Here is a 23,837-nt window from a genome sequence, read left to right as displayed (position 1 = left end):
GGCTTCTTCAGGAGGGGTTGATGACATGATAACAATTAAATATTTCAGGAAGTGCTCAGGTATTCAGCACATTTGAAAAGCTCAAACGGCGATGGTGATCACTGTACATACTATCTTTAGATGTTGATTGCGACAAAACAAGGACGTTCCATCATTTTAATGCTCACTAGCCACCACGGTGACCTGCATGATCTCAGCTCTTCAAATGACTTCAACTGCACTTGAAACAAAACTTAGTAGGGCAGAGAGAAAGTACAAGATAAGTAACGCAGGAGCTTGTCACAACTATGGGGAAACTCTAGCAATGCCTTCAACCCCTACTATTAGCCTTTCAGTTAAATTTGCTATTATCTCAGTACATGAAGCCACAACACAAGAAATGTCATTAGGTTCTTTTACTCATAGTAGAAGCAACATTTATTTATATACAAGAAATATGTAAGGCAGCTATACGGTCCTCCCTACATGCATTTATTAATCACTTTTGCATACAATTACCAAATTAGGATTATAAATGTCAATCAGAGGGCGTATTACCTTTTGCAAAATATGTAGCACAATTAATATTTTTAGATACAGAGCAATAATTTACTACTTGTTCAAGTGTTCCTCATAACAGTCTAAGAATCCCTCCTCTTCCTATCCAGTAGTTACTATTTTAAAGAGTTAGTATTAGAGGACGCGTATGGAGGCAGCTGAATATTTATGGGTAGGGAAAGGGATTATTGAGAATAAAGAGAAAGAAAGGACAAAGCTGATAGGTTCTTAGACAAAAGACTTTTTAAACTAAGGGATTTGTCTTGCTCGGAAATTTCATCACATCGCTCATAAAGTAAAGACTGTGGCGAAGAAGATAAAACATGAAGGTTATATAAAATGTGAGGGAGAGGAAAACAACGATGGATTATGATGCAGCAGGACCTGTCCATCACTCCAGAGACTGGCAAACCTCACACAAAGTGGCCTAAATATTCAGGCTTATGGCACTGCCACAGTTCAGACCGTTTTAACAAGCATGTGACATATACTAAACGCTTTGCATCAATTATTTTATTGGTAGAATTAAGAATTGAGAAATAACAGCAAATTCAGTGACACGCAAGTCCAGCTTATACCCATATAGAGATATATAGGTTGATTATGAATGATATATGCACCTATAGCAAACAATACTTCTATATAATATTTAAGAGGGATATAAAAGGGAAGTGAGGAGTGAGAGAATGATCTATAAAATGAATAAAGTAAAGAGAGGAAGGGAAGAAGGGCAGAGAGAAAAAGGGAAAAAAGACAGATAATACAAAGCAGGGAAGAAAGAGAGGGGAGTAAGAGGGAGGGGTAGTGAGTACAATGATGACACTGAGGACGTAGCAAGGTTCTAAGCGAACTATGGGGGAAGGCGTGGTATCTTGCAAAAAGGGGGACCATATAAGAAGAAAAATATCTGCTTTGTCCATTAAATTGCTAATGATTTTTTCCTATGATGCAGTTTTGTACAACTCTGCAAGCCATTCCTCATGTGATGCAATTGAGAATGCTCCAATGTCGCAAAATACAAATTTTGGCACAAAGTGCTTTGAAACCATGGACACTGTGCCGCTGTTACAATCAGTTTGGCAACAACTTAAAGTGTTTAGGAATGAAACACAGCGCACTCTTAACCTTTGGGCAAAAAAGTAAACATTTATACCAGAGTTTTGGCGAGTAAAATCGAAGCACCTGCTGAGCTGGACCACGTCAGGCTTCTGTCCTGACCTCTGTGCCACGCCGCTGGCATTTTCCCAGTGGGCTGATATACCAAGGGGTCTTTTCCTAGAGCAGGGTGGCCTGCCAGGACCTCCCAATGCCCCTGTAGACTAATTCTAGTCATGGCCTCCTGCAGTGAGGGGCTGTTTTGAATAGGCCGACTCCAGCACCAACCGACTCTCTCAGGTTATCACCCCAACAACCTCTCAATCCTTGTATCTTGCCTACACACTCATACGTATCCATTCTATAGGCCCCCCTCCAAGCAACTTAATAAAACAGCATACCAGACACCGCCCCCAAACCAAACAAACAAGCTTCCTCGCAACAAAGATGGACGTAGATCCCTAATACAACAAAGAAACACAATAAAAACGGAGAGAGAAAAATAGGCAACAAACAGGTCGACAGAGAACACAATAACACCCCACATCACAATAAATTCTTGAACTTCAGCTGAACGTCTCTATTCCTACAAGTGCACTTAACTACATTAACATCTTGAACCTTCTACCACAATGCAACTACCAGCACGCTCCAAGGTGGAACATCTCCCAAGATCAAAATCATCATTCCACCTTCTGTCCAACATTCACACAACTGCATCCAGCGGGTGTTGGTGTGCTCTACAAATACACATAACATAACATGTCAAAGGGATTCAGATGCTCCAGAACCCCTCACCTTCTCTTTAGGCCACCAGGGTGCAAGGCGAAGGCCTGGCTTCCTTCCCCAATCAATTTGTATTGAGGCCAATAAGCATTAATGCATTTCCCCTTAAAAACAGAATGGGAAAAAATCTGATTTATCTGCCTCTAGGTGTGGTTCTACAAGCTAACAATGTAGTTTGCATTGCTTTATTACAAATGATTGCATCATTCGCAGCAATCTGAATGTCCTCCTTTATAACTCAGTAGAAACATTCCACTTGCCCGTTAGCTTCAGCGCGGATACATCTGCTCTTCTAATTTTAAACCTCATCACAGGACCACCAGTTCACATAAATTGCACCATTGCTGACCAATTGTACACTGGTGTTATGTAACACATAGAGACGCAACAAAATAGAGTTATAGAGAATCAATGCACATGTAGTAAAGAAAAGTCCGGGTTTCTTCTTCGTTTTTTTAATGCACTTCTTTAAATCTTTTCTTGTAGTCAAAGGCGATGTTACAAGCCCAACAGCACAAACAGCCAATGCGTTTCGCCCCACAGGGGGCTTCCTCAGGGCAGAATTAATAAAATTCGAATTCAGAGGATGGAATAATTCTAGTACCCCTCACGACTTGTTTATTAGTTCTCCGCAATTCGTACCCTGTAGTTTAGTGCTTTACTAGTAGTACGATGGTTCTCGTCTGTTCCACTAATCCGATACACTTTACACGTATGAAGTTAACGTACACAGGTGAACGTGAGTATTTCAGTAATCCATGGTAAGATACCTGGTCAATATGGTAGTTGACTCCAGATACGAGTGCTTTCGTGTGCGCACTATCTCTGACCCGACTCCCGTCCACACCGATCAGAAGACGCCTCTTCTGGCCACTAAAAGGAAGTAAGCTTGTAGCTGGGAACGTATCGGTGCCATAATACTAAGCAACAGTGGCATGCTACCTGTGCATCGGTTTCCTGGTCTACTATAGAGACTATTAGCATTACATTCTTTTTAGGCCTGTCATTAACCAAGACTTTTAGAATATATATATATATATATATATATATATATATATATATATATATATATATATATATACATATATATATATATATATATATATATATATTATATATATATTATATATATATATCCACACACAACCTCCAGCAAGCAGAAGGAAGGGGCCACACGCAGGGAATCCAGGAAAAGGTCTTTAATTGGAAAGCAGTTCGGCATAATGCATTTCGACTTGATTGTCTTCTTCAGATGCCTGTGCTACACTGAATCTCATTCACGCTGCCGTTTTTAAATGTCTCTGCAATCCTCCCTTGATTAGGGAGGCACACCTCCCCAGCCATGTGATCGCTCACCTGATGTAGTTCTGTCAGTCCTACATCTCCCAGAATGCAACTTCTCTGGGTAAGTGCTGCGTGGGAAATTATGGAAATGTAAGGTCCATGTGGCTTCATTGCGTTGCAGATCCGGTAGCAACATCGACAGTTGGGACTTACAAATGTACCAGCAGATCGAGGCCGGACATTCTGAACTTATCAGGATTGAAAGCGGCACGATGTTCTATATGCTAATTGAGCCAGCTTTGAAATGTGTAACTCACTCAGAGTCTTAATGGACAATAAATGTGAACAAACGCACGAACTTACGAAAGGACAATTTTTTTTCGTACCTACTGGTAAAACACCATGTCCCATAATGCACCAAGGGATGGAGTAAAACCCACACTCTCATGGTGGGCGGATATGGCTAAATAAAACCAGAAGAAGAACCTGTGGGGCTCGTGTGTTTTGTTCAACCTGCCCAGGAAGAAGGGGCTTGATGCCCTGAAACGCGTCGGCATAAAGGAAAAGAAACGCCCATAGACAAGATGGCAGCTTGGGACACCGGGTGAGAGCTGCTCTAGGGGTCTCCTGGTTCCGCTGCTCCGCGGTGGTCCCTGCAGGAACATTGCATGCTGGGACCTGAAGTGCACTCCACCATGTAAAAACTAACAGCAGGTGGAGCCAACTAGCATTTAACTGGGGCATCAACTTGCAGCAGCATTTCTACTCACCCTCCCATTACATTCTGGGCGCTGACGAGGCCACACGGCCGAAATGCATACGCCCGCTGAAATTGCCTTTCCAGATTAAAGAGACTTCATTTGTCCCCATTACGTGGCCTCTGCCTTTTTCTTCGAGGAAGGTTACCTGAATATATAGATATATATATATATATTACCGCCACTCCACTTCGCAAGCAAAGACGCAGGCGCTCTCTTCTCCCGAAGAGACACATGGAGCACAGACCCAGGTTAGTAGAAAAATCGTTGGTTTATTAGCTGCTACTCAGTCGGCCATTACGCGTTTCGGTACTGACGTACCTTGATCACATGATATATATATATACACACACACACACACACACACACAAACACACACAACACAATGGAAATAGTAATTTCATAATTTCATATGACTCAGAGTTTCCATAGGAAGAGCGTTTTTTTTTGGGTTAATAACGTTGGCGCAATTTTATGAATCATCATGATAAAGGAATACGGGACACGCCTCCTGAAACACTCACCTGGCACTGAAGAAGGCGACCATGCCGAAATGCATCTGCCGAGTGTACACAATAAAGCTGCCTCCAACCTGTTCCCCCTTTGTGGCTTCTCTCTTTTCCTGGAAAGAGTGTCTTCTGTGTATGTATATATATATATATATATATATATATATATATATATATATATATATATTCACTGAAAAAACCATAGGTTATAGACCATATATAGTTAGGAATTAGCATTTAGAAAACCTTATTTTACTCACACAAAACCATTGAAATTCCATATATAGTTAGTTGCACTAACTATATATCGCGCACCCGCAATCCACTGCTGATGATGTCACATATTACATCATTCATGACATGGTCAGTGACATCACTGATGACATCACTGATGACATCTCAAATGACATCACTGATGACATCACTGCTAACAACATCCAGTGATTTTTTGTTTCTATAAAGTTTAAATATGTCTTACATATTGAAGAATGAGTGGATGTGTAAGTGTCTGGACGAAGGATTTAGTAGGTGCATGACTGACTGTATGAGTGAGTGATTAAATGTGTCTCACTGACTGCATGGGTTAGTGACTAAACTGTCTTAATTTGTGCATCATTATGTCTGTTGTTCTGTAAACTGCTGCATGTGTTGATCAGTAGCTATATGAGTAACTATATGGGTTATTGATTGATTGCCCAAGTATTTGTATGGGAGACTGAGTGTGTGTGTGGCTAGCTGGGAGGTGTGTGACTCTGTGCAGATCAATCTGTACTTGTATCAATGATTGTATAAGAAGGTAAGTATGTGTTAGTATATGTTTGAAAATGTAAGGTGCTCTATGTTTAACTGTATAGACAAGAAAATGGAAGTGTCATTGATTCTTTACAGGACTGACTAGGTGTGTGAGTAACTCCATGGATGAGTGGCAGACTGTGAGTGTCTGTATAGGTGTATGAGTGCATATGATAGTGTTGTAAAGATGAGTGATTGTATGTATGAATGATTGTATGGGTGAATGAGTGAAGGTGTGTGTAGACGTAGCAATCAGTGAGTGCGTATGTAGTAACTAGTATTGGTGTGTCAATGGTTTCAAAAATTATACTCTCTTTTTAACACTGGGTGAAACAGAGGTTATATTAAAATGTGAGGAGATGCATTGTATTGTCACATGAATGATATCATCAGTGATGTGGTCATTGATGTCAAATGAGATGTCATCAGTGATGTCATCAGTGATGTCATTTGAGATGTCATCAGTGATGTCATCAGTGATGTCACTGACCATGTCATGAATGATGTAATATGTGACATCATCAGCAGTGGATTGCGGGTGCGCGATATATAGTTAGTGCAACTAACTATATATGGAATTTCAATGGTTTTGTGTGAGTAAAATAAGGTTTTCTAAATGCTAATTCCTAACTATATATGGTCTATAACCTATGGTTTTTTCAGTGAATTTTCAAGGTTTTGTAAATGCTAATTCCTAACTATATATGGTCTATAACCTATGGTTTTTTCTGTGAATTTCATTGGTTTTTTAACAGCTAATATCTGTAGCTGTAAAATGTATTCTTCTTTAAATCCAAAAATATATTTTATATGTTTATGAATAATTTTTTTTTTAAATATTTTTTTTTCTTCGTTCCCGCTTCGCGAATCGGGAAGCTTCCCGTTAGCTGACCTTGATGCCGCGAAATAGACCGCGAGCCGGTAAACGTTTCTTTACCGCAAGTGCCGCGTTAGAAAACAACATCGTGACGCCTCCCGTCCGCATGACGTTTCACGTTGTCGCGTGATACGTCATATGACGTGCTACGTTAGCGAACTGGTACGCGAAGCGAGTCGCAAAGCGCAGGTTTCTGGAAGCAAACCGGGAGGCCCTGCAAAGCGCTTAACGTAAACACAGCAAGTCATGTGACTTGGTAATAACACTTTTCATTGGTTCATTTCACTTTTGGTTTCCTAATGATGTAAGACTAGGTCATATAATCTAAAATGAACACTTGATTGGTTGAGAACTCTTGTTTTTCCCAAATGATGAAAATCCCTCCTTCTTTCCTCACTCTGACTTTCATCATTGTGAGAGAAAGACCCTTTGTGATCACTGAGCAATGGCTTCTTTAGTAGCTTCAGCTGGTGCTTCCCCACCACCTCCACCACATCCAAGGAAGAGTGGACCACCTGCTCAAGTTATAATTCAACAAGAAGAAGAAGAAGAGGAACAGGACGACGAGCACAAAGAGAGGCAGTTTTTGCCTGAGCAGCCCAGGACGTCTCACCGGAAAGAAAACTTCATTTGGCAATTTTTTAAAATTCCCAAAGGTCAGAAAAAAGTAAATGCAAGATACGTAACTTGCCTTATATGTCAAGATAGACTGTCCAGAGGAACCGAGAAAAAATACAGTTTCGGAAACTACACAATGCATCGCCATATGACTAGGTGGCATCCTAACAACTACAGTGCTGCACAGTTTCGGAACGACCTAGATAATCTCCCTATTATGGCCAGAAGATCTGTTGTACCGGAAGTAACGGGACCAGAGGGCAGGGAGATGGTGCCAAATATACAAATGAAATTTGGTGAAGTAAAACACATCTGCGTATTTTGCGATGGATTCATTTACTACGGAGAAAAAAGCATCACTCTGATCAACAGAGCTATTGACTATCATATGCAAGTTTGTACGAAACGCCCAAAATAATAAATACTTCTTTTTTTGTTTTGTTGCTCCTGTTGAGCCCTTTACAATGAATCGTTTTCATTGCCCCCTCCAAGAAAAACCAAAAAAAATATAAAACTGTTCAGAAAAATTCAAAAAAAGTAAAAAAATGTTCCGAAAAATAATAAAAAAAATATAAAACAACAAAAACAATTAAAAAAAAAGTTATTTTCAGAACTACCTCCCCGTTATTAAAAAATTGGTACAATATTTGGAACTGTGCCAACCTCTATTTCTCTTAGTTCGCTTCCCAGTTCGCTCGCCGGTACGCGAACCAGAAGCGAACCAAAAACAGTAAGTATAAGGGAAGGAAACATACACTTATGTTAAAAGAAAGACAGCTATAGGGGAGTAAACTAGAGATACTATTACCCGTAATCCACTGCTGATGATGTCACATATTACATCATTCATGACATGCTCAGTGACATCATCAGCAGAGGATTGCGGGTTTTTTGGCAACGTGCCTTATCCACGGTTTAATAACGCTGCCTTTTGCTTTATATAAGTTTTCAAATTGTATGAAATATATACCAATAGGTCGTTATGAACCTTTAGGTAGTGCTTTTCTTCATGAGGTCTGGTCGCTTCCATACACATACAGATGTTTCAAAGATGATCAAGAAGTTTATCTGAATGGAGAGGAATGCACTGAGACGCCAGATCATTCACTAATGTGTAGGCACATACAGTTACACGGTTCATGCAACAAACACCGACCAAATATGGCTTGCGTGTTGCAAGGCACGCCAGTTCCTGCTATCATCCCACACGTTCAAGTTGTTGGAAAATGGTAGTTATTTGATGCTCAATAATGAAGATTGTTCTGAGTTAATTAAAAGTATTCCTTTTATCGTAACAGTAAGTGAACGGGTTATTTGCTGCAGAAATGTTCTATTTCCTCCCACACATGAACATAGGGAGTTTTCAATCTGGCCACAAATACCAACCTTGGGACAGATTTCAACGGCATGGCAAGAATAAGAGCTCTTTTGTCTCAGAGAGAGGTGGCCTTGAGTTCGGCCCGTGAAACTTTCGTGCTTCACATAGCGAACACCCGTACAGAGGTGCAGACCCTTTTCAATTCAGATTTGCCTTTCAATTTCAGCAAGATGGTTCCGACTATCTTTAACGCATCCTCCACAAAGACCCTGGCGCACTTTTTTAAAGTTGTTACCAGTGGTCTCGTGACTTCATTTGAGAAAATCTTTGGAGTCATCCCTGCTTCCTTTCATTCTATTTTCACCACTCTGGTTCGTGGATTGGCATTTTTACTTGCATTACCAGCGGACGCTCTTGTGCTTTTTTACATTTTTAAATATGGATGTCCCTCCTATGCAACCTCCCACCCTGCAGCTGCTGACACTGTTCCGCAATCGCATGCTAGAATATTATGGCACAATGCCGTTGGCGATATTAAGCACGGCATATGGATTATCTTTTCGATTCTCCTACTTCACCTGTGTCCAGCCTGTATTTCACTGCCTGACCTGTGATTTCGATTGGGCCATTGATTTGTGTCTCTGCGGACCGGTTTCTCCTGACGTCGACTTTAATCAGCTGATGACTCCTATCATTACTCACGAGTTGGTTTGTCCTGGCGAAAGGATTATGGCTGTGGCATTGATGCATGGACTACTTGGTCCCTGGAATTTACTGGCGGCAGCACAGTCTTTCTTGGAACAGAGCTTTCTTGAAAACCCACCGAGCTGTCCTCTGATGGTGATAGAGGATCCGGTGCTGGGAGAGCACGTATGTTCTTTTCCGCTTTTAAATTGGATGGCTGAACTGTTTTCGGATGAAGACGGTGACTTCCTATTGGAGGCTGTTGCAGCTTATTTTGCATACACAGTTATGTCATAGACCTTTTTCATGTTTGATATGCTGAGTACTAGCATTTCATTGACAATTCATTGACTTATTTGTCAAGTTTTTATTATTTACCTTGCCTATTGGCTTAAGACTCGATAAAGTACTTGGCTGTTTTATTTTTCTTTAGCATTAAATTTTCCTAGTTTTTAATGCTTTACCTTGCGGACCGTCCACATATAAACTTGCAATCTGCTCTCATGAGATGGCACTTCTATTATCTTATTCAGTTCGTTTCCGGATCATGGGGAGGTGTCATCTAGGTCCTGGATATCTTTACACCGTGTTAAGTTAGCATGGGCTCATTACCGGTTTAAACGCCATTTTTCCTTTTTTGCAACTTCTGCACACGACACTTAGTTGTTGCTTTAGCTTTCCACCTAGTAGTTCATCGTGGTTTACATGAGAATAATATGTTATTGCTCTACTATCTGCTTTGCTTGTTAAACTATATCTGTACAGCGAGTGCTAAAGTTTCAAGAACAACACGATACAGAATTGTTATGAGGTCTGATCTCCACGACTTCATACTCATAACATAAGTGCAACTTCTGCCAATTCTGGGCATGAGGCGGGTTTTATATTGCTTTGCCGAACACACATACACAACAGTTGATGCGGTTCACATGAAGAGAGAGCTGGTGTATGCTGATGTGATTCCTTCAAATCTAAGACACTAAAGTATGGGCACGCCCTAAACCAACACAAAGAGACCTTCTTAGCAAATAATATAATATGTGTATTAGGGAGGGTGAGATATAAGCAGCCGCGGGCCGTGGAGGGAGTTACGGTGAGGCAGGGAGGCGGGGAGGGGGAGAAGCAGGGTGGAGCCCTCTCTACCTTGCCCCTCCCCCTCCCCGCCTCCCTGCCCCACCGTAACTCCCTCCACGGCCCGCGGCTGCTTATAAGTGTTGCTAACTCTTATTCATTTACAGCATGTTAACATACTGTCACCATTCGCTTTTTATGTACTAGTAACTATGCTGGTAATTTTGCTACTGATAATATGTGTACTTGTATTCTCCACCCTGCTTCTCCCCCTCCCCGCCTCCCTGCCTCACCGTAACTCCCTCCACGGCCCGCGGCTGCTTATAAGTGTTGCTAACTCTTATTCATTTACAGCATGTTAACATACTATCACCATTCGCTTTTTATGTACTAGTAACTATGCTGGTAATTTTGCTACTGATAATATGTGTACTTGTATTATCTAAGATACTACGCCTGAGAAGACGGCATTAGTAAATAAACATTTCAAATACACATGTGTTCTTCTTAACTCCATGTTCTGGTTTCTAAGAAATATATAACGACCGACTGTTCATGAGTTCCACGTATCCTGAGGTACTATAAGTTCATATTCTGGATTGTCTAAACATTGAGAGTTTGTTATATCCAATGTGACACTGTACCTAGCTTGCTAAGGAGTTTTTGATTACTAACGTGAGTTTTGGGACACCCTAATTCGCCGAGGTTCCAATCCTCTGTCCACAGTTCTGTGTGAGAACAGAAACCCTGCGACAGGGGCACCCCCGACCCTTGCTGGAGCTTCATCACACTTGCGATACAACTCCAGCAATGCGCCACCTTTACGGCACAGATACATCACGCATCTGTGCTGTTTTTGCCCCATGATGCGCCGCATTGTAAATGCAGCACACCATAGGTGACGGAACAGCGGCACAGAATGACTAACACATCCCTGGTGATGCGCCAGTCATCATAAATGTATCCCTATGCTTCTTATCTTGTTAGAGATGAACCGCCATATGTATCATCAAAGTTTTTTGCATTTCCTAAATAGCGAACTTTAAGGAATAAATAGCGATTCTTTACCATTCCTAGTTTGCGATTAGCTATTTGCTAATTACAAATTACCCATTCATTTCCTTCATTTCCATAGGGCGGTTGGACTCACTTTTAGCTCGAACGGCTGAATGGATTTCCACGAAACTTGGCAAAATTGTAGGGACTGGTAGCCCGATGTGCCTTTGCTATGTCTCAAGATATATGCTCCAGTGGTTTTTACGAAAATTAACTTTGAAAAATATATATTGGGCTACATTGGCCTATATATATGTTGGAGCCCAAATGTAGCCCAATGTAGCCCAATGAAGCCCAAGGTAGCCCAATGTAGCCCAAAGATGGCCGCCAGACACACAAAAAAACAAATGTAGCCCAAATATCAGCCAGATGTAGCCCAACTATAGCCCAGTGACAGAATGACCAATCAGCTTCGCAAACCTCCGTTACGCGAAGCGGAGCGCTGTTACAGATATATATCTTTTTTTGAACGTTAATTTCTCAAAATCCACTGGAGCACATATATTGAGACCTAGCAAAGGCACATCGGGCTACCAGTCCCTAATATTTTGCCAAGTTTCGTGCAAATCCATTCAGCCGTTCGATTATTATTATTATTATTTTTTTTTGCCCCGTGGGGCCCTTTTAAAACCTCCACATCAAACCTAGGGGGTCAGCGAGGATCTACTATGCCCCCTTATAGTTATTTCCCCCTTTGTTTTGACCTCCTCTTGTCTCTCGATCCTACCGAGAGACAAGATGGCGGCCGCTACGGACTTTTTGGAATGTTGACAGACGCCGGAGAACCAATCAGCTTCGCTTCACAAAGCTCCGTTGCGCGTAAAGTACGCGTCCTGGGACGCTGCCAGGTCCGCTGTTACAGATATATATCTTTTTTTAAACGTTAATTTCTCAAAATCCACTGGAGCACATATATTGAGACCTACAAAAGGCACATCGGGCTACCAGTCCCTACAATTTTGCCAAGTTTCGTGCAAATCCATTCAGCCGTTCGGGCTAAAAGTGAGGCCAACCGCCCTATGGAAAACTCAATGTTAAAAACACGTTTTGGGACCCCCCTTTTTTCTCGGCCCCCCCTTGACGAACCCCCCCCCAAATTTTCAAGGGCTGCTCAGAAACAAAATGTGCCATTTTCCTGAAAATTTCAGCCAATTCCGTCCACAAACGCCAAAGTTATTAGACATAGAATTTTCAAAAATCCCATAGAGAAAAAATCCTAACTATATATACCTACTGGCGACCGCCAGTAGGTAATATATATATATATATATATATATATATATATATATATATATATATACACACACACACACACACACACACACACACACACACACAACACAATGGAAATAGTAATTTCATAATTTCATATGACTCAGAGTTTCCATAGGAAGAGCGTTTTTTTGTTTGGTTAATAACGTTGGCGCAATTTATGAATCATCATGAAATGTTCACAAAAAAAATGTACACCAAATTTGGCACAAAGCTAGCTATTTATCCAGAAAATATTCTTTTTGTGATTTGGTGTAAATCTCTTTAGCTGTTTTGGAGAAATTAAAGGTGTAAAAATATTGAAATGTTAACAATACATAGGGCTGCGGGACAGACAAAAGAATACCGATTGGCTAGTCATGCTGGAACAAACAATGTGATTGGCTGTTTGCAAATGAAGAAAAATGTGGCAGCTGACATTATAGGACTTTGTCCTGAGGCTAGGTCATAATGCACAAGGTCAAATGCCGTGGGGCATTAACTGCCTGTGGGATTGGTCGCAGGGCTTGGCAGGAGGTTGGCTGCACATTAAAATAAATAGAAATTAATTTACAAAAGAAAGGTTAAAGTAGAGTTATACGTAAGGTAATAAGATTTTAAATAACATTTTAAAAAATCTTAGAAATTCTTTGAAATAAACATAGGATGAAGTGGAGTTAAACGTAGGTCTTCTAATAATAAGAAATCCATTATTAGATTTTAAAAAATGAAATTCGACAGTTATACGTAACTGACATAAGGATAACTTGCACCTTTATGTATGACGCACTGCCTATACCCTCAAATATTACATCTCTGATTAAATCTACAGCACTGCAAGTTATACATGCATCAGTTACATAGAAAGTTTGTTTTTGGAGTGAATTTCAAAGGTTTTTTTATGCAATTTAAAATATTACTACTTTCCTTATGTATACGGCTCCACTTTATCATTTGTTTTTTTCAGTGAAACTTTTGGGGCTTTCGCCCAGTTCTCTGTTGTATCATTTACATTCTCTCCCATTCCCCTAATATGCAGCACGGGACAGCCCTCTTGAGCCTGGGTAATTTCAGTGTCAAATCAAATCAAAATTATCTTTATTCGACTGTCAACAAGTGCAGTCATAAAAGCACATAAAATAAGTTTACAAGCAATTCAGTAATAAAAATGCAACAGACATATAGAAAAGGGCAATCACAAAAAAAAAATTAAAAGATGCTGTGGTCCGATATAAGTATACTTATTTAGGACATAGTTGCTTATATAATACAATTCATCTTGGGCTCAACCTTCCATATTTAGTCTGAACTTCAGGGCTGTTTTTAAAAACGTACAAGTAAAAAAAGTGCTCTCGCAGTGCAACATTTGGAGATATAAAAGAGCTGGCTTAATTTGCACAAAGTTCAACTTTTTAAGCAAAGGTTTTAAAAACATACTTCGTGGTCTCGAATAAAAAGTGCACAGGAATAAAAAGTGAGCCAGGTCTTGCGGAGACTTATTGTCGCAGCCGCAAGGTGGCAACACTTGACCTTTATGGGCTCCACTCGGTACAGCTAACAACAGATGATAAATACCAAAACGGAATCTGCTCAGCAGGAAACGCTCATGTCTAGATATGTTCCACGATAGATATGGTTCAGAGCGCACACAAGTCTTGGTTAGAATATGGCTCCTTACGCTGGCCTTCTTCAACTCAGTTACTTCCCTATCAAGATGTCGGTTTAATAGAAAGATATCCTTTACAGAGTTAACATCTTTCTTAGTAATATGCTGAGGAGTTATGTAAAGGTCCAACCTGCCCAGATCTTTACAAAGATTTCTGATGTATTTCAGCCAGGGTATCTTGAATTGCCCTTCCCAAGTAAGGGCTTCGGCGAGAATGTTATGGGTCAGTGGTATTGAGACATTGAGCCAACAGTTCAACCAACAGAGCAGAGGACTTACAGCAATTTTATCTCCTAGGTGCGATATTCCTAATTCCTCATGAACGGAGAAGTTAGCGGTGCTTTTTGGTAGACTCAGGACCTGTTTCAGGAAGTTATTTTCAAGAGTTACAAGGGCGTCAGCTGGTAAGAAGCCCCATAGTTCACTTCCGTAACAGGCAACCGCAACGCTTTTTGCTTGATAAAGCTTCAATACGGCGGACACTGGAGTATTACCCATTTTGCGTGCAAAATCCATTATTCCAGTGTTGGTCCTTAGGATTTCACTTTTCTTTTTAATTATGGCAGGGCCCCAAGAGAGTTTGTGATCAAACAGTACTCCTAGGTAGGAAAAGGTTTTTGTTGATGGAATGTTCTCCCCGTTAACTGAGAAGGGGTATCGTTTTTTTGGAGCTAAGCCTACCGTCATAGTAAAAGATTTAGAGTTGTTGATGTTCAGGTCACGTGAGGTCATAAATTGAAGGAAGGAATCCAGTAGCTTTTGCAGTCCGAGTGCAGTTCTAGATATAAGAACGGCATCGTCCGCGTAGAGCAGAACCGGCACGCCCTTTTTCCCAATACGAGGATAATCCGTGTCAGTTTTTAAAAGGTGTTCTTCGAGTCCATTTATATATAAGTTAAAAAGAAAAGGTGCTAAAATACAGCCCTGCCTAACCCCCCGGTTGATTTTAAAATCTCTCGTTACTTTCAGGTCTTTTGTGTAACGGACATTGGCACGAGTGTCGTTGTGGAGGTCAGCCAGAAAATTGATCAAATTATTTTCAACACCCATGTCCTGCAATACTTCCCAGAGTTTACTCCTGTCGACACAATCAAAGGCCGAGGAAAGGTCCATGAAGGCCATGTATAATGTTCCTTCTCTGGCTTGAGTGTATTTGCCACTGATTAAATATAAATTCAGACATTGAGTGGTTGTAGCATGTCCTGGTCTGAATCCATACTGGACGGGGGTCATTATATTGTTATGTTTGGCCCACGCATTCAACCGGTTGAGAAGGATCCCCCCCACTACCTTTGCAACTGAATTTATCAGAGAGATTGGTCTGTAACAGGCCGCTTTTGTTCTGTCACCCTTTTTATATACAGGGATGATGGTGGATGCTCCCCAGGACTTAGGAGAACCCACTGCGGCCCCGGCATTAATGACAGCTGTGAGAATTGGGGCCCAGAAAAAGATGTTATATTTGAATAAGTCCGGTGGGAGACCGTCTGGGCCCGGAGCTTTGTTACTAGAAAGACCATAAATCCCTAATTCAACTTCTTGGGTGGTAAATTGTAAAGGAGTACTTTCGGGAAGATGAAGTGGTTGCAGAGTCTGTGGAACGTCACTCTTAAAAATGGAGCTGAAATGGGAGATCCAGTCATTCTCGGGTATGACTGTTCCAAGGCACTCTACATTCGGGTCATCAAAGAGTGGTTTATTGATTATACTCCAGAATTTCGAGCTGTTGCCCAAGGTTGAAGGATCAAGCAGAGACTCCCAAGTTTTAGATTTTATGGACTTTTTACAAGATGCAAGGGCGTTTTTATATTCCGCACGGAGAGTCTTGATGAGTGCAGAGTCTCTTGGCTTGTTCTTGAGGGCAGCTTTTAGTTTTCGATTAGCTAAGGAACAGGCATGATCAAACCATCGAGGGTGTTGGACAGTTGTTCCCCTAACAGGTACGGTCAGCAGTTGATCAATCCTTTTCGCCACTACTGCAAAGGCAGATAAGATAGATTCCGGAGGGGCGGAATTTGAGGCACAAAGCTTGAGTTCGGTTTCACAGTGCATAACAACAGACTCATACATTTTGTCACTGTTTATCAGATTCCACTTCAGGCGTCGGTTATTGTTGACCGGCTTAAGTACCCCTGGGTCCTTGATGTTTTTTCGGAGTACAAAAGGGCCGCGTTGTAACTCAAGGTATAAAGGGTTGTGGTCACTGTGAATACTTTCAAGGACGTCAAAGTTTAGAACCTGTTGGACCACACCAGCTGTGAGAAGGATGTGATCTATGAAAGAACCTGACTCAGATCCTTTATAGGTGGGATTTTTAAAGGTAAAAGAGTCGTCTTTCAAGGATAATGCCATAGTCAGATTCATGGTGTCCATTAAGGTATTCAGTTTTGTTCCACGATGGCAATGAGTAAAGTGGGGACCTATTTCAAGTCCACAGCCCAAGGAGGCCAGAGATGCTTTAAGAGGGTTTCCACAAATGTGCGTGTTAAAGTCACCAAGGAGTATTTTGTCCTGAGTCAATTTTTTTCGATTATCATTTAGGTGGTTTAGAAGAGAGTCGATGTTACATTCACTCGGAACAGAAACAGAATTGTAGAAGTTGACCAGGGTTATTCCTTTCTTCCCTTTTCTGAGGACCAAAATCTGGATGTTCTTACTATCCAGCTGCACACATTTAATCTCCAATATAAGAGACAGACTAATAAATATTGCTAAACCCCCCTTTGCCCTGCCACTAGGCGATGGTGATGCATGGACAAAGAAACTATGAAATCCCTCAATAAAGATATTACTCTCTACTAGCCAGGTTTCCTGAAAACATAGGATGGTAAACTTCTTGACAAAGGATACCCACATCGGGTCATTAATTTTAGAGGCCAGCCCTGCAATGTTCCATGACAGTATGTTAATTAGGTTGGCATCATTATGATCTGGAGTTATTGCAGGGATTGTGATAGTAAGATGATGTGATTGTGAGTTAACATCTGTTACTGAGTTCATCCTATGATATGTGAGGGTAGATGAGTATTGAGAGGCTGTAGAGATAGAGAGACTACATATTTCAGATGGCGGAGGGGCAGGATTATGAACTACTGGGGGGCTAGCTAAATAACTAGGTCTCGTCAGATTAGGAGTATTAGCTAAGCTGACCTCAGGGGTGATCGAGGTTGTTAATAAATTGGCCTTACATTCTACAAAGTTATCTAGCCTATCAGGGCATGAAACACGGGGCGGGACAGATGACAGTCAATCAACCTCGTCCAGTTGGTCGTGGTTTTAGAGTGCATCATATCTATTGGCCGTTGGGAATCCATAGTCATACTGTATGTTAGGGTGATTATATGCTCGATGCAAACTATGCCCTTGTCTATCGGCAGTTACTGTTGGTTGGTAATTGTACGTTTTGTTTACGCAGGGGTGAGCGTAGGGGTACAGCTCTAGACCCTCTGGTATGCCTTGATAAGGTAAGACAGGGTCCGACCAGGGTTGACAGTTTAGCTGGGACATAAAAGGACCTTCTTGAGTGTAATTAAATTTAAATTTATTCCTTTGGGTATCTGAGCGAACTGGATAGAAATAGCTTAGACCCCTAGTACGGATCAGGCTATTTGTCACGGGGCTCCTCCAGTCTGCAATAAATTTCGCCGCACCTATGTATTTGAAGGTGACCACAATGCAGTCCCCCTCTGTGGATTTGAAACGGGTACCCACCCACTCTACTCTTTTAACGTGTTGGATGGTTCCTGTTATATAGGGAGGAAGAGGCCTGTGTGTAGTTAGCCATTGCATTACTTTGTTCTTCAGTTCCTCCCGTGATTCCTCTCTATTTTCATCTACTTTCGGTACCCCAATCATAACTATTGTGTAGGGATTAGACTGTGGAGGTAAGTTTATGTATGATGCTGATCGTGTTGTAGTGGGTCTGGGTGTCTGTGCTCCAGTTACTTTTGTGTGGGTATTAACATTTGGAGGAGCCACATATCTTATGTTCTCATTTATTCCTATGTTTATATTAGGTGGGTGACCCTCTGTTGCCCACTCACTATCATCATCGTCCTCACCTACTTGGGTGTTTAGCGTATTGACTAAGGGTATCGTTGTGGGCACAACAGTAGGATGAACTGTTTGAGTGCTTGTCATCAGGTCAGTTGTAGGGAGACTCTGATGCTGTGAATTTTGTGGTTTTCCTGTGTTCTTTGAAGAATCACATAGTTTGTTTACAGTTTTTGAGTTTGTTACATTTAGAGTTGTAGAGGCTGGAACAAAGGTAGTTGGTGGATTAGCTGTTTTAAGTGAACTAAGAATACTGGATGATATGTCATTTTGAGCCCTCTCGAATTTACTCAAAGCCTTCTCAATATTAGCAATCTGGTGACTAATAGGTTGTAGGAGGGATTTAATTAGAGTTTCGATCACTCTCAAGGATGGTATGTTGGAACTACACTTCTTATTAATGTGTCCTGTTTCCTCGTTGACCAGAGAACTACCCGTGTTGGTCTTAGTGTTTCCATGCGCATCATGGTCCTGTAGGGCAGTTAATGAGGACCTCCCGTGTGTTGATTCAGTGGATTTCTCCAAGCTTGTTTTCTGCCACATGTCTTTAATTGTACGTTTGTGTTTGCCTGAGAGGAGATGGGTTTTCCTCATAGGAGGTTTAATTTTACGCTTTTTCCGTTTGCCCTTGAGAAGATTAGGTTGTTTGAGTGATTGTGATTCTATTAGGGCAGAGACCGATAGAGCGCTCTCCTCAGGATGAGCATCCAAAACTAAAGATGTGTCCTTTTCCTGTTGGTCATTATTTGCAGTGTTAGTTAAAATCATAAGACTATTGTCCAAGCTATTCTCCATTAACTCAGTGGGCAGAGATTTAGACGTTATTTCTTTGACATGTGATCTTGGTAATTCCGAGAATGATTGCAACAGTAGAGACTCCTGCGATGAGGCAGAGTCATCCATGTTTTGGTCACCATTAGTAGTGTGCGTAGACAAATCTGGGAAGCATAAATTTGGTGTCAAAGAGAGACGCCTCTCAGTGTTCTGAATAGCATCCGCTACAACATTTATGGTTTTTTGGAGCATTTTATCTATAGCGGTTATAGTGGGCAAAGGTGTACTCACTGTTTTTAGTCTGCTAGTAGATCTTGTAGCCATCGGTGTTTTTGGCGTTTTAGTCATCCTTAGTCAGTGAATGATGCCCCGACCTCCGAGAAAGGATTATAGTGGATGTGGCTTAAGGGTTCTGACAAAAGTGCTTTAGGTGGGTGGCCCGACCCGGCCACTTCGCGCCACTGAGGGCCACAGAGGGCCCGCCCTTTGCCCGGGCTTAGCCCGGCGCGGCCCCGCGCGCTCCCGCGACGCGGGAGTTGAAGTCCGCTTTTATTCCCCTCCTGGCGCGCTCCGCCTCAACGCGACTTCCGGTCGCGGAGGCCGCTGGGAGTTGTAGTTTTCTCACTCCCCCACTCGGCGGCAGCGCTGATGGTGGAAGGCTGCGGCGGGGGGAGGGGACAGGCAGCGGTTTGGAGCAGGGTCGAGGTCAGCAATGACAGCGTTTTAGCTGGGGCTCTCGGTCAGATGTGGCAGCGTTTCTCCCTGGGCTGGCAAGCAGTTTAAGCAGGTAATTTCAGTGTGAGTAGCACATTCTGCTCTTTCAAAAGAAGCGCAATCACACACAAAGTAGTTCCTTCCAGTGCCAGGCTCTAGTAATGCAATGTGTGCTTTTGGAAATCAAAATGAAAATGTTCGTTTTTAACCAATGTATGTTTTGCAAATTGGCGAGGGCTTCGCAGCTCCCCCAGCTCCCCAACAGTAAAGCTTTACTAAAACCATGAAAAACACAAGCACTTAAACATTTTGTAAATATGTAATCTATGCCTTTACGATCGATCCTAATGTGTCTTTGAGTTTTGTGTGACTGTCACCTATTGTTTTATTTTACTTTTTCATCTATCTCGTTTGTATCTGTAACGTGTAAGTATGTAAATGTCCTTGTGTAACGTACTTGTTTCTATTGTGAAGCTCTCTGACACCTTTGGGTAAAGTCTGCGCTATATAAAATTGCATTTAATAAATAAATAAAAATAAACAGCCCTGTCAGACCCAGGGTGACCGACTGTCCGTAAATTTCATGGACTGCCCGAAATGTGGGCCTCTTGTCACTGGTCTGTAAGGGTTTCTTCCATGGACGCCTTTTGTCCGCAATTTCAGACATTGGCCTGAGCTGCCCGCTGCAAGCAGCCTGTAACGCTGCAGGGACCATCTCACGCGCCTGCTGTGATCCGTGGCCTGCAGCAGCCCATCCCCGACCTGGCACAGACTGCTATCAGGCCCATTATCACCTATTAGGGAAACATTTTCATCGCTGCTACCTACAATTCCCAAGCCATTGCAATTGAAAAGAGGGGATTTTTAAAAAAAAACGTACGTGTCCAAGGCGCTATCCGAGTCGCAGCGCATTGCTGTTTAGTTTTGCTCCAGCGTGCGCTATCTGCCGGTGCAGCTGTGCGTAGGAGCTACCCTCACGCGCGCACAGCGTGACTTACTTCACTAGAGACTCACTGCATGCTCCCTCCACACTCCATCCGTTCTCGAACTGTGCCCGCGACGCCTCTTCCTCAAATGTTACTGTTCAGCAGAGCTATGAGACTCCACCCTTAATTATGTATTCACAGCAGCTATGATGAGACTCCACCCTTAATTATGTATTCACAGCAGCTATGATGAGACTCCACCCCTAATTATGTATTCACAGCAAGACACGAGTTGCCTGTTAGTTTTGAGTCTGGACTGACAGACGCAGCCCGTGATGTACCTATTGTTAAAAATCATGTGTCCCTTTGTCTTTCTGTCGGACCTGTCTTCCCTGTCGCTCCAGCCTTCTCTTTCCTGTCTCTCTGCCCCCCCTCCCCCGTCATTATTTGCATATATTTACCTTGGTGAGTCTGTGTCTTCATTTTTCCCTCTCGGCATCACAGTGGCTTTGCGTGAATCTTATTTTACGTCCACGGGGCAGCGAGCGCCTTAAAGAGGGGGAGAGACGCCGAGTGAAGCGCAGGGAAGGCAGCTGGGGGACATCACGGTTTCTTCCCGGTTCTTCTGCGATAATGTTTTGTGCGTTTAGTTGTGTTATTTCACCTAGAAAATCCACAAGTATTTCACCATTGCATTCGCGTTTCCCAATTCTAACTGACGAAGCAAAATCGATCTCTACAGATTTTCCAGAAAAGCGCAGGATCACAGGCGCGTGCGTCTCGCTGCTCTGAAACTACTTGACGCTGCGCGTGCTCCCCAGCCAGAGCACTGGGATAATTGCAGTTTGTAGTGGTTTCATTAAGTTACAAGAAAGATAGCGTCTCACTCTCACCGTCTGGCTCGGCTGTGTACATTACTGAACCACGTGTCCGTCACGGTGGCAAGCTGTAACAGGTACGAGACGTCCATTCCAGCGCTCGGAAGAGTCTTCATTCCCGGCGGCCAGGAGAATTCTAGCGAAAGTTGCCATTCCATTCCGGCGAATGCAGTTCAAGATAGTTTCAGTAACTCACAATCAAGGCTTTAAGTGCGCCGGGTCCTGAATTCCAAAAAGCAGGTGCTGAGACGGGTCCACTTTTGCCCTCACCCTCAGGGTAAAGAAAAACAATCTTCCCTCTGCAGCGGGAACATCCTTTACTGCCTTTGATGTAATGTCAAAGAGACTCGTAATACTTGTTTCACTGTCTCATCATTTCACAACTGAAGCATGTTCAATATGATATACAACGAAGCCCTAGTTGTTGCTTATTTAGCTTATGCAATTAACAACCATTGGCAATGCCAATAGTCCTGGCTTATTGTAGGTGTAATGTTACTTCTTGTATTATATTTCTGGGTGCACTGACAGAATCAGCAAAATAACAGTCGGGCGGCACACTAACTATGCCAAGCACAGATTTTTAGCCTATGTGTTTTTAAGCCACGCCCTTCATTACATCGGCCACGCCCCTCCGAGAGCCTCCAGTTTTTCATCCCACTTAAAGCCCTACTCGCAAGTAAGGAAGTGTTAACATCAGCTGGTCAGCCATTGCTGGTATATTGGTGGGCTTACCTGCCCTGTAGTTCTGATAATTCTCTTCTTTTCTCCATCTGTTCAGATTTGGGGTGCTCAGGGGCACCCCAAGTCTCGTCCGCCTTATCACTCCAGGAAAAGCTTGAACAATACATACCCCATTGCATTCTGGTAGTTGCAGTTCATAATATTATCATTAGCTACAACACTAATAACCATTTTTGTAGCACTTACTAATAGGTGTTCATTACTACCCACAGTAACCCTTCTTAGTAACCTTAAAATAAGAAAATATTAAGGAAGAAACAGCGAGGGTCTAAATATAAGCCTGCTGCAGGGTCATAACTCACTAAGGTATATTACAAGGATGTTAACTTTTGACCTGCATGTAAGGCTCTGTGCAACAAAAACAGCAGTCGCCTGAGCTATTTACATAAAAAGAAATCTGGGATTTGCATGAAGCCTGCTGTCCTTTCCAGCAGACACAATAATCCTCTATGCAAATTAAGGTGAGTTGAACCTTTGAAAAGAATGTACCCAGATCTTTCTAGCAAGTGCATTAACCACCAGAGCTATCCACTTTATTGCTATTTATGTTGCCCGAGCTAACTTACTTAAGAGAAAGGCCCCAGCTTTCTCACATTTATTTAATGCGCAGCCCCAAAAAGCGAGCAATTGTCGGCACTGGTGGGTGTTTCTGTCAAACCTGGACACTGGATTTGTTTTGCAAGATAAATACTTTGCATAACTTTATTGAGTACCATATTCTTTCTCTCTCACTGCCACTGGATGAGAAATGCTGTCACAGAGTCACTGGTGATATTGCTGTTGGTGACTCAGCCTTTCAACATCTATTATATGTGGTTGAAGAGGAGTGGTAGGTGGAGTAAACACGCTGTAGATGTGATATCAGAAAGAATAAGGTATCTACTGGGCTAACATTTTTCCCCCTCCCTTCCCAACTGTAGAGAGCCACCCGGGCTCTCCTCTACAATGTTGCTTTTGCCCATGCATCCATACACCCCTCGGGGCGGGTTCGAACTGAGGGGATAAATAAATGGCCGTAGACCACCCGGAGTCATCCAGCCAGTGACCATATTACTGTGTGGTGTCCGTTAATAATAGCGCAGCTGCGGCCTACCTCCACGTGGCCCTGCCGCGCTACATTGGCAATGAGGCCAGTCGTGATCCACGTGTGCCTGCCTCGAAGTTGGTGTTCGACGGAGCGCCACCGGAGCCCACCCAAGACGCTCCGCTGCCGCCTGAAGCGCTGCTGCCCCGTCGTCCTGCGTAGCTGGAGCCAGGCTAGGCTCGCCTCCTGCCCCTGCCGCTGCACCCGCTGACGTTAGCACAGTACGTCCTGCGGCCCTCACTGCCGGTCCCTGCACCTGCCCACACGTCTCCTCTGTGCCAAGGGAGCGTGTTCAGCTGGCGGGATGCACGAGGACCGGCGTCATCTCCAGTAAGTACCAGGCTGATCTGCGCCTTTCCGCG

The 23,837-nt window shown here is 42.6% G+C and overlaps 1 protein-coding gene across 2 annotated transcripts in view; it reads right to left on the bottom strand.

The window, feature by feature from the left end:
• LOC144756256 (N-acetyllactosaminide alpha-1,3-galactosyltransferase-like) overlaps positions 1-20,943 on the bottom strand; it is a 210,012-nt gene extending 189,069 nt beyond the window's left edge. Inside the window, exon 1 of one of the 2 annotated variants that reach the window (XM_078645896.1) lies at positions 20,842-20,943. The gene's annotated coding sequence lies outside the window, so the exon portion shown is untranslated. The remainder of the gene's footprint in view (positions 1-20,841) is intronic. The other variant, XM_078645897.1, reaches the window with a different exon arrangement.
• Positions 20,944-23,837: the final 2,894 nt, after the last annotated feature.

This window comes from Lissotriton helveticus, chromosome 5_1, assembly GCF_964261635.1.
Source record: "Lissotriton helveticus chromosome 5_1, aLisHel1.1, whole genome shotgun sequence".
Taxonomy (NCBI): Eukaryota; Metazoa; Chordata; class Amphibia; order Caudata; family Salamandridae; genus Lissotriton; species Lissotriton helveticus.
Note: the sequence above shows the minus strand (reverse complement) of the source record. Positions and strands in the feature narration are given on the sequence as shown.